Source organism: Oncorhynchus keta, chromosome 1, assembly GCF_023373465.1.
Source record: "Oncorhynchus keta strain PuntledgeMale-10-30-2019 chromosome 1, Oket_V2, whole genome shotgun sequence".
NCBI classification, from domain to species: domain Eukaryota; kingdom Metazoa; phylum Chordata; class Actinopteri; order Salmoniformes; family Salmonidae; genus Oncorhynchus; species Oncorhynchus keta.
This window is the reverse complement of record NC_068421.1, coordinates 29,393,028-29,404,490: the sequence shown is the minus strand read 5'-3', so window position 1 is coordinate 29,404,490 and position 11,463 is coordinate 29,393,028. Positions and strand designations below refer to the sequence as shown.

General features: G+C 43.9%; 1 long non-coding RNA gene and 1 pseudogene across 2 annotated transcripts; both read left to right on the top strand.

The window, feature by feature from the left end:
- LOC118394727 (uncharacterized) lies at nt 1-832 on the top strand (annotated as a pseudogene).
- Nucleotides 833-3,042: 2,210 nt separating this feature from the next.
- On the top strand, nt 3,043-8,764 carry LOC127930702 (uncharacterized). 2 transcript variants are annotated; one of them, XR_008138936.1, is made up of 5 exons: nt 3,043-3,476; nt 4,996-5,138; nt 5,292-5,343; nt 8,098-8,162; nt 8,447-8,764. It is a non-coding gene; the product is annotated as an uncharacterized LOC127930702 (long non-coding RNA). The 2 variants fall into 2 exon arrangements; XR_008138946.1 differs by having other exon boundaries at nt 3,733-5,138.
- The last annotated feature ends 2,699 nt before the right edge of the window (nt 8,765-11,463 follow it).

The following is an 11,463-nucleotide window of genomic DNA, read 5'->3' as shown; positions in this document are numbered from 1 at the left end:
ATGCAGAATCTGACAGACCTACCAGGCAATGCCATCAACTCACATAAGAGTTGTCTGTGATAATCAAGGTGTGTGTGGTGTTCCCATTCTTCTGCATCTTTCTCTACTGCATTGTGGTCATGCTGCACACCTTCGCCTCCCACAGACAATTCCTGGACAACTCCCGATACATCCTGTTTGCCTACATGCTGATCAATGACACTCTGCAGCTCCTCTCTTCTGTCCTCCTCTTCCTCTTCATCGTGGCAACGTGCAGTCTGCTATCGTCTACTGTGCCCCTCTACTCTTCTTCTCCACCCCCACCTTCCACAACACCCCTCTGATCCTGGCAGCTATGTCCCTGGAGCGCTACGTGGCCATCTTCTATCCTCTGCAGCGTCCAGCTGCCTGGCACGCTGACTGTATCTGGATCATCATTCTGAGCCTGTGGCTGGTCAGCTGCATCCTGCCCATTGTGGACTTCTCTCTGGGAAAGCCTCAGCCTGGCGTGATCGTCCTCTCCACCCTGGTGCTCTGCAAAACCCTGGTCCTCAACTCATCCCCAATCCAGACGCTGTTCAAGGTGTTGCTCAACGGGCTGTTCTTCGCTGTGTTGGCGGACATCATCATGTTCACCTACATGAGGATCCTGCTGGAGACCAGGAAGATGTGTCAGGACCGGGCGTCGGTAACCAAGGCCATGCATACAGTGCTGCTCCAAGGTTTTCAGTTGCTGCTGTGCATGATCGCCTTCACCCACTCGGTCTTAGAGAGCCTCATCAGTATGCACGCTGGCTGGCCGAGCACATCATTTTGCTGCCCCGCTTCCTCAGCCCAATTATCTACAGCCTGAGAGATGGGAGTCTGTCCTGTGCTGCTCACACAAACACAGGATCAGTCCCAGAGGCCCGGCCACCAAACCCAGGGTCATAATAACTGGTCCCGAAATGGAACCACTGCTTAAATCAATGTTTTTATTTGAATCTGTACAGACTAGTAGCCTGTTTTATGTTAAAAAGAGTAAAACCCTGTCTGGATGACAGCCATAATGTCATTATAAAGCAGGTGTCTTTTAACACTTATATTTGTTGGTTGCTATCTAACAAAACTGTACATTTTTCTTGAAACAGAGAGGCTTGCTTTGGAATAGAGAAGATGTCTTCACAATTTGAAAAGACTTCCAGAAACCGTAAACTCGTACACTAGGTGTCACTGTAATTCCACATTTATCAAGAGGTGCAGCTTGGGTTACCGCACTGGCAGTGGTGAAGAAGGTATTAAATTGTCACGCGTGAGTAAAAGTAAAGATACCTTAATAGAAAATGACTAAAGTAAAAGTAAAGTTAATGTAGATTCTATTTGATTAGATAGATTGAAATTGTACGTTAAACATCATAGCATAGTTGAAAGATATGTGTTGCGTAGAAACACGAAGTGGGTGGCCAGCAGAGATAGACGGGATGGGCTGAGGGAAGCTGAGGGTTGGGATGTGGAATTGGAATTGGAGACAAGTGGGAGTGGAGTTGCTGTGTGAGAGAGAGAATGATGGTCAAAAGATAAAGGTGAAAAAAGTCTAAATTAAACATAATAAAAGTATATTTGAATGACACTAAGTGGCAGTGTTTTTACAACTAATGCCGGTTTTCCTGAGGCTGATGCTGTGCAGGTGTTTGTACACATGCATATGCACACAATCTCATTCAAATAAACACATACAAGAACACACACATACGTGTAATAGTGCCAGACATGCACACAAACATATACAGTTGGCATTTGCTGTTATGATTTCAGTTGTCCTTGATGTCCTTTGTTTTAAATGTATTATTCATTATTTGCTGTTTTCTTCTGTCTTTACCTTTTTTCTCTTTAGTTCATTCTCTTGGTTGTTGGTGGGGGGTCTTGGGGGTGGGGAATGGTATTTGTTTTCTTCCGGGGGGACTGTAGGAGGGGTCTCGAATGGTTGAGGGACAGCTTTTGGGGAACTGCGGGGGGATCTTGGAGGATTCGGGTGTCACAAGATTGTGATCATGAAAAAGGAAACTGACATATTTTATATCACTATCATGCACACGCACCCTCACACATAAGGATGGCTCTGTTGCGTAAAGACTGATACATGTTTGATAGTGTCTTGATGCTGTATTATTTGTCCTTCATGTTCTAATACTTTAATGTTACCCCTTCCTTGTGTTTTTTGTAATAAATCATTTTTCAAAAATTAAAAAGTGAAGTTACCCAGTGAACTACTCCTTGAGTAAAAGTCTAAAAGTACATGGTTTTAAATATACGTAACCATCAAAAGTCAATGGAATTGCTCAAATGTACTTAAGTATCAAAAGTAAAAGTATAAATCATTTCAAATTCCTTAAATTAAGCAAACCAGAAGGCACAAATAAAACAAATGTTTTATTGAGAGATGGCCAGGGGCACACTACAACACTCAGACATGATTTACATAAAACGCATTTGTTTTTCGTGAGTCAGACAGATCAGTGGCAGTAGGGGTGACCAAGGATGTTCTCTTGATAAGTGCATGAATTGGACCATTTTCCTGTCAAAATGTAACGAGTACTTATGGGGGTCAGGGAAAATGTATGGAGTAAAAAAATATTTTCTTTAGGAATGTAGTCAAGTAAAAGTTGGCAAAAATCTAAATAGTTTGGTTCAGATACACAAAAAAAAATACTTAAATAGTACTTTATAGTACTTTTATATAAGTACTTTACACCACTGGGCACTGGATGAATATGCCCATAGGAAGACGTTCAGTTTCTTTTGCGAAATAAAAACACTGATATCTAAAGCAGTAAGGGTTAGATTATTTGATAGTCAGAGTTGTTATAAAATCATTTAATTAAACTAATATATGTTGAGTAGAATGCAGGGACTGGGCACATTTACGCATGACAATTCCAAAGGGAAACTATTTCAATACATTTTGAGCAAATCCAAATCCTAAAATACCTAATGTAATACGATTGTTCATTAATCATGCAAATTCATATATGAGAGTGTTATTGTTGAACCATTCTTCTTGATGACAGATAATGTGAAGTGGTGAAAGCTGATCTCTCAGGTGTGAGCAGCACGCATTGTTGAGAAAGAACATTGCGGAGATTCACACAGAACGGCAGGACCGAGCTAAGCTTTCCCGTAGGGCAGGTTTCAGTGGTTTCAAACAAGAAACTGCGCTACATTTAATAGATTTAAAGCAAGACCCATTGATAGAGATTAGAGTTGACAAAAAATCTATCGCAAGCATAGGCAACTTTTTAAACGTCATCGAGGGCATCAATACGCGCGCAAAATGCAATATTATTTCAAATTCATTTACTCAGTCTGTCTTATAATCAATATGATTTTGAATCCATTATCTTTTGGTGAGATGTATACGTCATTATTGAACGTCAAACAAGCCATCATTGTTGAAAGACAACTTATTGATCATTTAGAAACGTATATTGAACACGAATCGGAGAGACTTGAGTCGGAAGGTGAGTAACAGACAGGGAACGTTGTCATGATGCATGTGTGCTTGATAGTTTATCAGTCGTTTATGTTGTAGGCTTAATTATTAAGGTTTAGAGGGTGTTGTTTTAGAAAGAAAGAGAACAAATAAAGCTAAATAATTGTGTCTAAGAATTAGTAAGCTATATGTTTGGGCTGTGTGTCCTTTATTGTATTTTGTTCCATATAATTTCATGATAGGCTACTATTATCATCATACTTAGGCTTTTGTATTCCTTGCAGAACATATGCCATTGATGAATCACTGGAATGGAAAACCTCATGCATACATGATTGCATGGTTGTCTCCCCTCTGTCCATCTACCATGGTATCACCTTAGGGTGATATTCTCGCTAAACCTTTAGCACTTATAGACTCTTTCTGCAGGTTTTATGCAAAGGTGTCAGAATTGCACAGTGGGGTGTACAATGGACAATCAGCTGCTATGGCAAACCCCTTGGTGGCGTTTACTCTTATCAAGCGCTTGCAGTCAGAGTGGATTAATCTGATCTACAGTGATGAAGCACAAGAGAACACCCAAGGTTGTTTCCCTTTATGACTTAAAAAAAAAAAAAATCTGGTCGACATAACCTGGGACATAAGTTTGACAAAGGTCCATCCCCGCTTTTTGTGTTCTGTCGTCTATAATGTGCAATGTATGTGTTGTGTTGAGTGTGTAATGTACAGTGTCTTTTGGGTCCTGGTCAAAAGTAGTGCACAATAAAGGGAATAGGAATACATTTGGAAGACGGACAATGTCTTCCTCATGATGAGTCACTCCTCAATGGATCCTACTGTTTATGTACAGTGGCAGTGCACACGGTGCACTGTGTGGGAGAGACAGTATGGAAAATACATCATATCTGTTTAGGGAAGTCTAAGAATGTGGAGTAAGGGCCTTTGCCTTCACTTGTGCTAACACCAGGATTATCTGACTGTGACCATGTGTAAACAGATGCTCCGTTTGGCATGTTGCATGCAGTAATAGTTCTTCAACTGCACTTTTGTGGTGGCTAAAACCTAGTTGTTAAAACCAGCAGGGTTATCTAAGGGTTAGCTTTATTTCTCACATTTCCAGGGCCCGTACAAAGCCTCAGTCACCATCAACAATCATAGTACTACATTTACTTTACATCGCTCTCTCTTCTCTTCAGCTCTAGATGTGAGAGAATGATATTTACAATACTAAAAAGGTGTTCACTCTTTCCTTCCAACATATATTTTCAGGAAAATAATGTGTCTCAATTTGTCATTATAAAATGTTTCTGTTGTTTTCTAATGCTAACATCCTGTTGTTGTTTTTTTTTTTTTTTACCTTTATTTAACCAGGCAAGTCAGTTAAGAACACATTCTTATTTTCAATGACTGCCTGGGTTAACTGCCTGTTCAGGGGCAGAACGACAGATTTGTACCTTGTCAGCTCGGGGGTTTCGAACTTGTAACCTTTCGGTTACTAGTCCACCGCTCTAACCACTAGGCTACGCTGCCGCCCCGTTGTATAGTAGGTTACCTATGAGCTGGAGGACTACTACCACTCAGTGCAGTGGCTGGAGGAGTCAGTGCGTCTGTTCCGAGGGGCGGGGGGAGTCCAGAGAATGAGGGAACTCTGGAAGGTGCTCTGGATCACTTGGCCTTCTCTCACTTCAAGGTGTGTCTATTTTGCACATAGAAATACAAGTCATTCTGATTTTGAATCTGATTCTTTAAAAAATAGACCTACTGGTTGAAAATAGTATTTGTAGAGAGATGTGATTCTTTCAGCATTTTGTTGACCAAATGTAACTTTTTTGTTTTGCTTCAGACAGGAAACATCTCCTATGCACTGAGTCTCTCTCAGGAGTTGTTGAACCATGGTAAGTCTGTCTAGTTAAAACATCTTACTTTAGTGTGGCCTGGGGTGGTCCAGCGGTCTAAACTGCTGCCTCTGGTTCTCACATAGTATGTTCCGTTGCGAGCATGGGGTTTACTCCGGCCCACTTCCTTTTTCTTTATCCTGTCCAATGAAAATAACATTCTGACTACATATATCATGGTCACCATCTGCTTTGTATATCAGCCTATTTCCCCATACGGTAGCTGAACCCTGAAGTACGGTATACTTACTGTGCATGATGCAGACATGGACCTGGACCTTACAATTCAGGCCTCCTTTTAATAAAACAACATACATTGACCAGGAAAACATCTGTACTGCTCGCTTGTTTCTATTTTACCAACTGGACGCTGTGATTTGTTTCTCCAAACTCATGGTATCATATTGATGGTATTAACATGATTCCCTTCCTGAAGATCCCATGAACAGGAGAGTTTTGAAGAATGTAGAGAAGTATGAGCGACTACTTGTTGACAACCCACCATTACTGAGTGCTGACACTGGGTTGAAGAGGCCTAACACCACCTATCTACGGACAGTCTCCGGTATACTCATCTATGATATTGTAATCTCCTCCACCCAGCCGGCTATATGCGGAAGCAATTGAGTGATACATTTGCTTTTAGAAATGCTCCAAACAGAACTGAAATCATGCTGTCCTTTTAAATGTACGACACCATATGAGACACCATATGTGGAAAATTTGTTTGTGCTCTGCTGGGATAACGGTTATTTTAGGAAATTTCCAATCTGCTTTTTTCCCCCTGCGGTCTGGCTGCTTAGACTGCCACTGAGGTGCTAGTTTTTCACCCAAGTAATAGTTACAGCTTAGATTACAATGGCAGGTATGATAGGATTGATAGGTATGATAGTATTGTCATTTCTATTCTTGCATGTTTGTGATCTCAAATACTTCATCTATCAAGGGCTTTAGAAAGGCTCAGTCTCTGTTCTGTGACCTGGAACGCAATATTTACAATATTAAGAAATATTAACAAATAAGTGATAATGCCTGAGAAGCCGATGTTTGTTGGATATATTGGCACGGGTGTTAAGCCCGAGAACAAGCCGAGGGCCGGCAAACCGTGCCAATATATCCAACAAACACCGGCTTTGAATGCATAATCACTTTTATACAACGGGTTACCAGCATATTCAAATAATGATTGACATATTTTCATTAAAAAACATAATTTTGATGAATTTATTCGTACTATTTAGATATAGATATAGTCCTGACACAAATCTAGGATTCTGTATCTATGGACGCGACCCAGTTGTTCGTTCTAAGTGTTCAATTGCCATACAGAATGACAACAGTAGGTGCATTAGTTTAAGCTGTTTTTTAGTGACATTTATTTGGATACATGATTTCGTCTGACATAAAAAATGTGCTCTCTCGTTAGGACACTGTTGTTCAGAGGAGCTAGCCAACAACACAGCTAACACAATAACTTCAAACTGAAGCTGGAAAGACTGTAAAATAGTTGCACTTCGTTTCGTTTGACCTTTTTCAATTGCTTCTTCTTTGTATACATCTATAAAAACGATGCTAGCTGATTCATGATTTCGACTGGCTGAGAAAGCTGCCTGCTTCTCTCTATCGTCTCGACTCCCGACCCCTACACGTTCATTACATGTGTAGGGGTCAGTTGGAGATGGAATATGAATATTGAAACAATGACAGTGAGGTTTATACAAATCTCCGCTGTTGAAAACTAAATATTGGTCTAAAAGAAATGTGAGATAATGTCTAGATTATTTTTGTAGTGCAAATCAAGTTTATAATTTCCCTGCCTGGGTTGATGAGACAGTGGATTGCGCAGTCAAATGGAACAGAGTCAATGGGCATTTAAACATCATAGATTTAGCCCGGTAAAATATGTCCAAGCTGGTTTGGAAGAAGAATGTCTGCGTTGTACTGATGGGCTCATTTTAATGACTGGAATGGAATTAATGGAACGGTATCAAACACAAACATATGGAAACCAAGTTTGACTTCGCTCCATTTATTCAATTTCAGCCATTACAATGAAAGCGTCCTCCTACAACTCCTCCCACCAGCGTTCATTGGCTGACTTTGTTTTTCTGGCGAGATGCTGTAACCCAAATTATCTCCTAGATTTTGGGATGTTTTGGCATTGTTCAACAGGTTTTCCACCCCTTCTTCGAATTAAAATCCCTCCACTCATTATGTCAACATTTCATGGCGCTCTGGTGGGTTGATTAAAACCAGGCCTGGTCTGTGTCTCAAATGGCACTCTATTCCCTATATAGTGCACTACAAAAGTAGGACACTATATAGGGAATAGGGTGCCATTTGGGACTCGGCCTGGAGTATTAGTCATTTGTAGCCTGGAGCACATGCAGTACTCCTTGCCCTGAGCACATAGACACATACATCATTGCCTGAGCATTGGTATTCAGGTGTTCATGCTTGGCTCCAAGGGTTTACTATTAGCTGTCTAGTTCAAAGTATGTAGAGAGGGTGTAGATAGAAATGGCAGTCAAATATTTCTGTCAGACACAGCTTCGTTGGAAAATTACTGCGGTTGTTGAGTTTTGACGTTCGTTTTTGTATGTTATTTACTGTGCTCTTTCAGATGTGTTCTTCTCTATCCTCACATCATTCATGTTTCTCTTGTCAGACAGAGCCCTGCAATTTGATCCTAAAAAGTTACTGCTGTATACAATGATTGAGTATTGAAAGTCTTCTCTCTTTTTGTGCCATAAGTTAAGGAGATCTGTGGTGGCATCTGGAGAGGAACAGGCTACTGCAGAGTATCGCATCAGCAAGAGGTACTATCAGAAACATGTCACTATTAAATGTATAGTTTACAGTTCCTTTTTATAACACTGCAAGCAGTAATAAAAGCACCAGCAGAACAATGCACCCTCACAGCAACCAGTGAATATACCGTATAACACTATAACATGCTTGGGCTAATGATTTTCAGGCTTATTAGTTATAACATGTAATGTATGATAGTTAACTGTGGGATAAACTTTAACTGTTGAATGGAACGTAGCTGAACACCTCTGGAACCGTGGAAGGTGAAGTGTACATTATTGTTTTACATCAGGTAGAGCGACGAGTCAATCTGCATTGATCGGTTGAGGACTGCACATCAAGTAGGAATGACGCCACCTGTCAGAAGACAGAGTGTACATAACATCAGGTCGAGCTCAAACCAAGACAGTAACATGATCTGTATTATGAGAGTGTGTGTTTTGTTTTTCAGTGCATGGCTAAAGGACACAGCCCACCCTATCATTGGGAGGCTGGACCAGAGAATCACCTTACATTTACATTTACATTTAAGTCATTTAGCAGACGCTCTTATCCAGAGCGACTTACAAATTGGTGCATACACCTTATGACATCCAGTGGAACAGCCACTTGCATCTAAATCTTTTTTTTTTTTGGGGGGGGGGGTAGGAGAAGGGGGGTGAGAAGGATTACTTACCCTTACTTACCCTATCCTATGTATTCCTTGAAGAGGTGGGGTTTCAGGTGTCTCCGGAAGGTGGTGATTGACTCCGCTGTCCTGGCGTCGTGAGGGAGTTTGTTCCACCATTGGGGGGCCAGAGCAGCGAACAGTTTTGACTGGGCTGAGTGGGAACTGTACTTCCTCAGTGGTAGGGAGGCGAGCAGGCCAGAGGTGGATGAACGCAGTGCCCTTGTTTGGGTGTAGGGCCTGATCAGAGCCTGGAGGTACTGAGGTGCCGTTCCCCTCACAGCTCCGTAGGCAAGCACCATGGTCTTGTAGCGGATGCGAGCTTCAACTGGAAGCCAGTGGAGAGAGCGGAGGAGCGGGGTGACGTGAGAGAACTTGGGAAGGTTGAACACCAGACGGGCTGCGGCGTTCTGGATGAGTTGTAGGGGTTTAATGGCACAGGCAGGGAGCCCAGCCAACAGCGAGTTGCAGTAATCAAGACGGGAGATGACAAGTGCCTGGATTAGGACCTGCGCCGCTTCCTGTGTGAGGCAGGGTCGTACTCTGCGGATGTTGTAGAGCATGAACCTACAGGAACGGGACACCGCCTTGATGTTAGTTGAGAACGTCAGGGTGTTGTCCAGGATCACGCCAAGGTTCTTAGCGCTCTGGGAGGAGGACACAATGGAGTTGTCAACCGTGATGGCGAGATCATGGAACGGGCAGTCCTTCCCCGGGAGGAAGAGGAGCTCCGTCTTGCTGAGGTTCAGCTTGAGGTGGTGATCCGTCATCCACACTGATATGTCTGCCAGACATGCAGAGATGCGATTCGCCACCTGGTCATCAGAAGGGGAAAGGAGAAGATTAATTGTGTGTCGTCTGCATAGCAATGATAGGAGAGACCATGTGAGGTTATGACAGAGCCAAGTGACTTGGTGTATAGCGAGAATAAGAGAGGGCCTAGAACAGAGCCCTGGGGGACACCAGTGGTGAGAGCGCGTGGTGAGGAGACAGATTCTCGCCACGCCACCTGGTAGGAGCGACCTGTCAGGTAGGACGCAATCCAAGCGTGGGCCGCGCCGGAGATGCCCAACTCGGAGAGGGTGGAGAGAAGGATCTGATGGTTCACAGTATCGAAGGCAGCCGATAGGTCTAGAAGGATGAGAGCAGAGGAGAGAGAGTTAGCTTTAGCAGTGCGGAGCGCCTCCGTGATACAGAGAAGAGCAGTCTCAGTTGAATGACTAGTCTTGAAACCTGACTGATTTGGATCAAGAAGGTCATTCTGAGAGAGATAGCGGTAGAGCTGGCCAAGGACGGCACGCTCAAGAGTTTTGGAGAGAAAAGAGAGAAGGGATACTGGTCTGTAGTTGTTGACATCGGAGGGATCGAGTGTAGGTTTTTTCAGAAGGGGTGCGACTCTCGCTCTCTTGAAGACGGGAGGGACGTAGCCAGCGGTCAGGGATGAGTTGATGAGCGAGGTGAGGTAAGGGAGAAGGTCTCCGGAAATGGTCTGGAGAAGAGAGGAGGGGATAGGGTCAAGCGGGCAGGTTGTTGGGCAGCCGGCCGTCACAAGACGAGATTTCATCTGGAGAGAGAGGGGAGAAAGAGGTCAGAGCATAGGGTAGGGCAGTGTGAGCAGAACCAGCGGTGTCGTTTGACTTAGCAAACGAGGATCGGATGTCGTCGACCTTCTTTTCAAAATGGTTGACGAAGTCATCTGCAGAGAGGGAGGAGGGGGGAGGATTCAGGAGGGAGGAGAAGGTGGCAAAGAGCTTCCTAGGGTTAGAGGCAGATGCTTGGAATTTAGAATGGTAGAAAGTGGCTTTAGCAGCAGAGACAGAGGAGGAAAATGTAGAGAGGAGGGAGTGAAAGGATGCCAGGTCCGCAGGGAGGCGAGTTTTCCTCCATTTCCGCTCGGCTGCCCGGAGCCCTGTTCTGTGAGCTCGCAAGGAGTCGTCGAGCCACGGAGCGGGAGGGGAGGACCGAGCCGGCCTGGAGGATAGGGGACATAGGGAGTCAAAGGATGCAGTAAGGGAGGAGAGGAGGGTTGAGGAGGCAGAATCAGGAGATAGGTTGGAGAAAGTTTGAGCAGAGGGAAGAGATGATAGGATGGAAGAGGAGAGAGTAGCGGGGAGAGAGAGCGAAGGTTGGGACGGCGCGATACCATCCGAGTAGGGGCAGTGTGGGAAGTGTTGGATGAGAGCGAGAGGGAAAAGGATACAAGGTAGTGGTCGGAGACTTGGAGGGGAGTTGCAGTGAGGTTAGTGGAAGAACAGCATCTAGTAAAGATGAGGTCAAGCGTATTGCCTGCCTTGTGAGTAGGGGGAAGGTGAGAGGGTGAGGTCAAAAGAGGAGAGGAGTGGAAAGAAGGAGGCAGAGAGGAATGAGTCAAAGGTAGACGTGGGGAGGTTAAAGTCGCCCAGAACTGTGAGAGGTGAGCCGTCCTCAGGAAAGGAGCTTATCAAGGCATCAAGCTCATTGATGAACTCTCCGAGGGAACCTGGAGGGCGATAAATGATAAGGATGTTAAGCTTGAAAGGGCTGGTAACTGTGACAGCATGGAATTCAAAGGAGGCGATAGACAGATGGGTAAGGGGAGAAAGAGAGAAAGACCACTTGGGAGAGATGAGGATCCCGGTGCCACCACCCCGCTGACCAGAAGC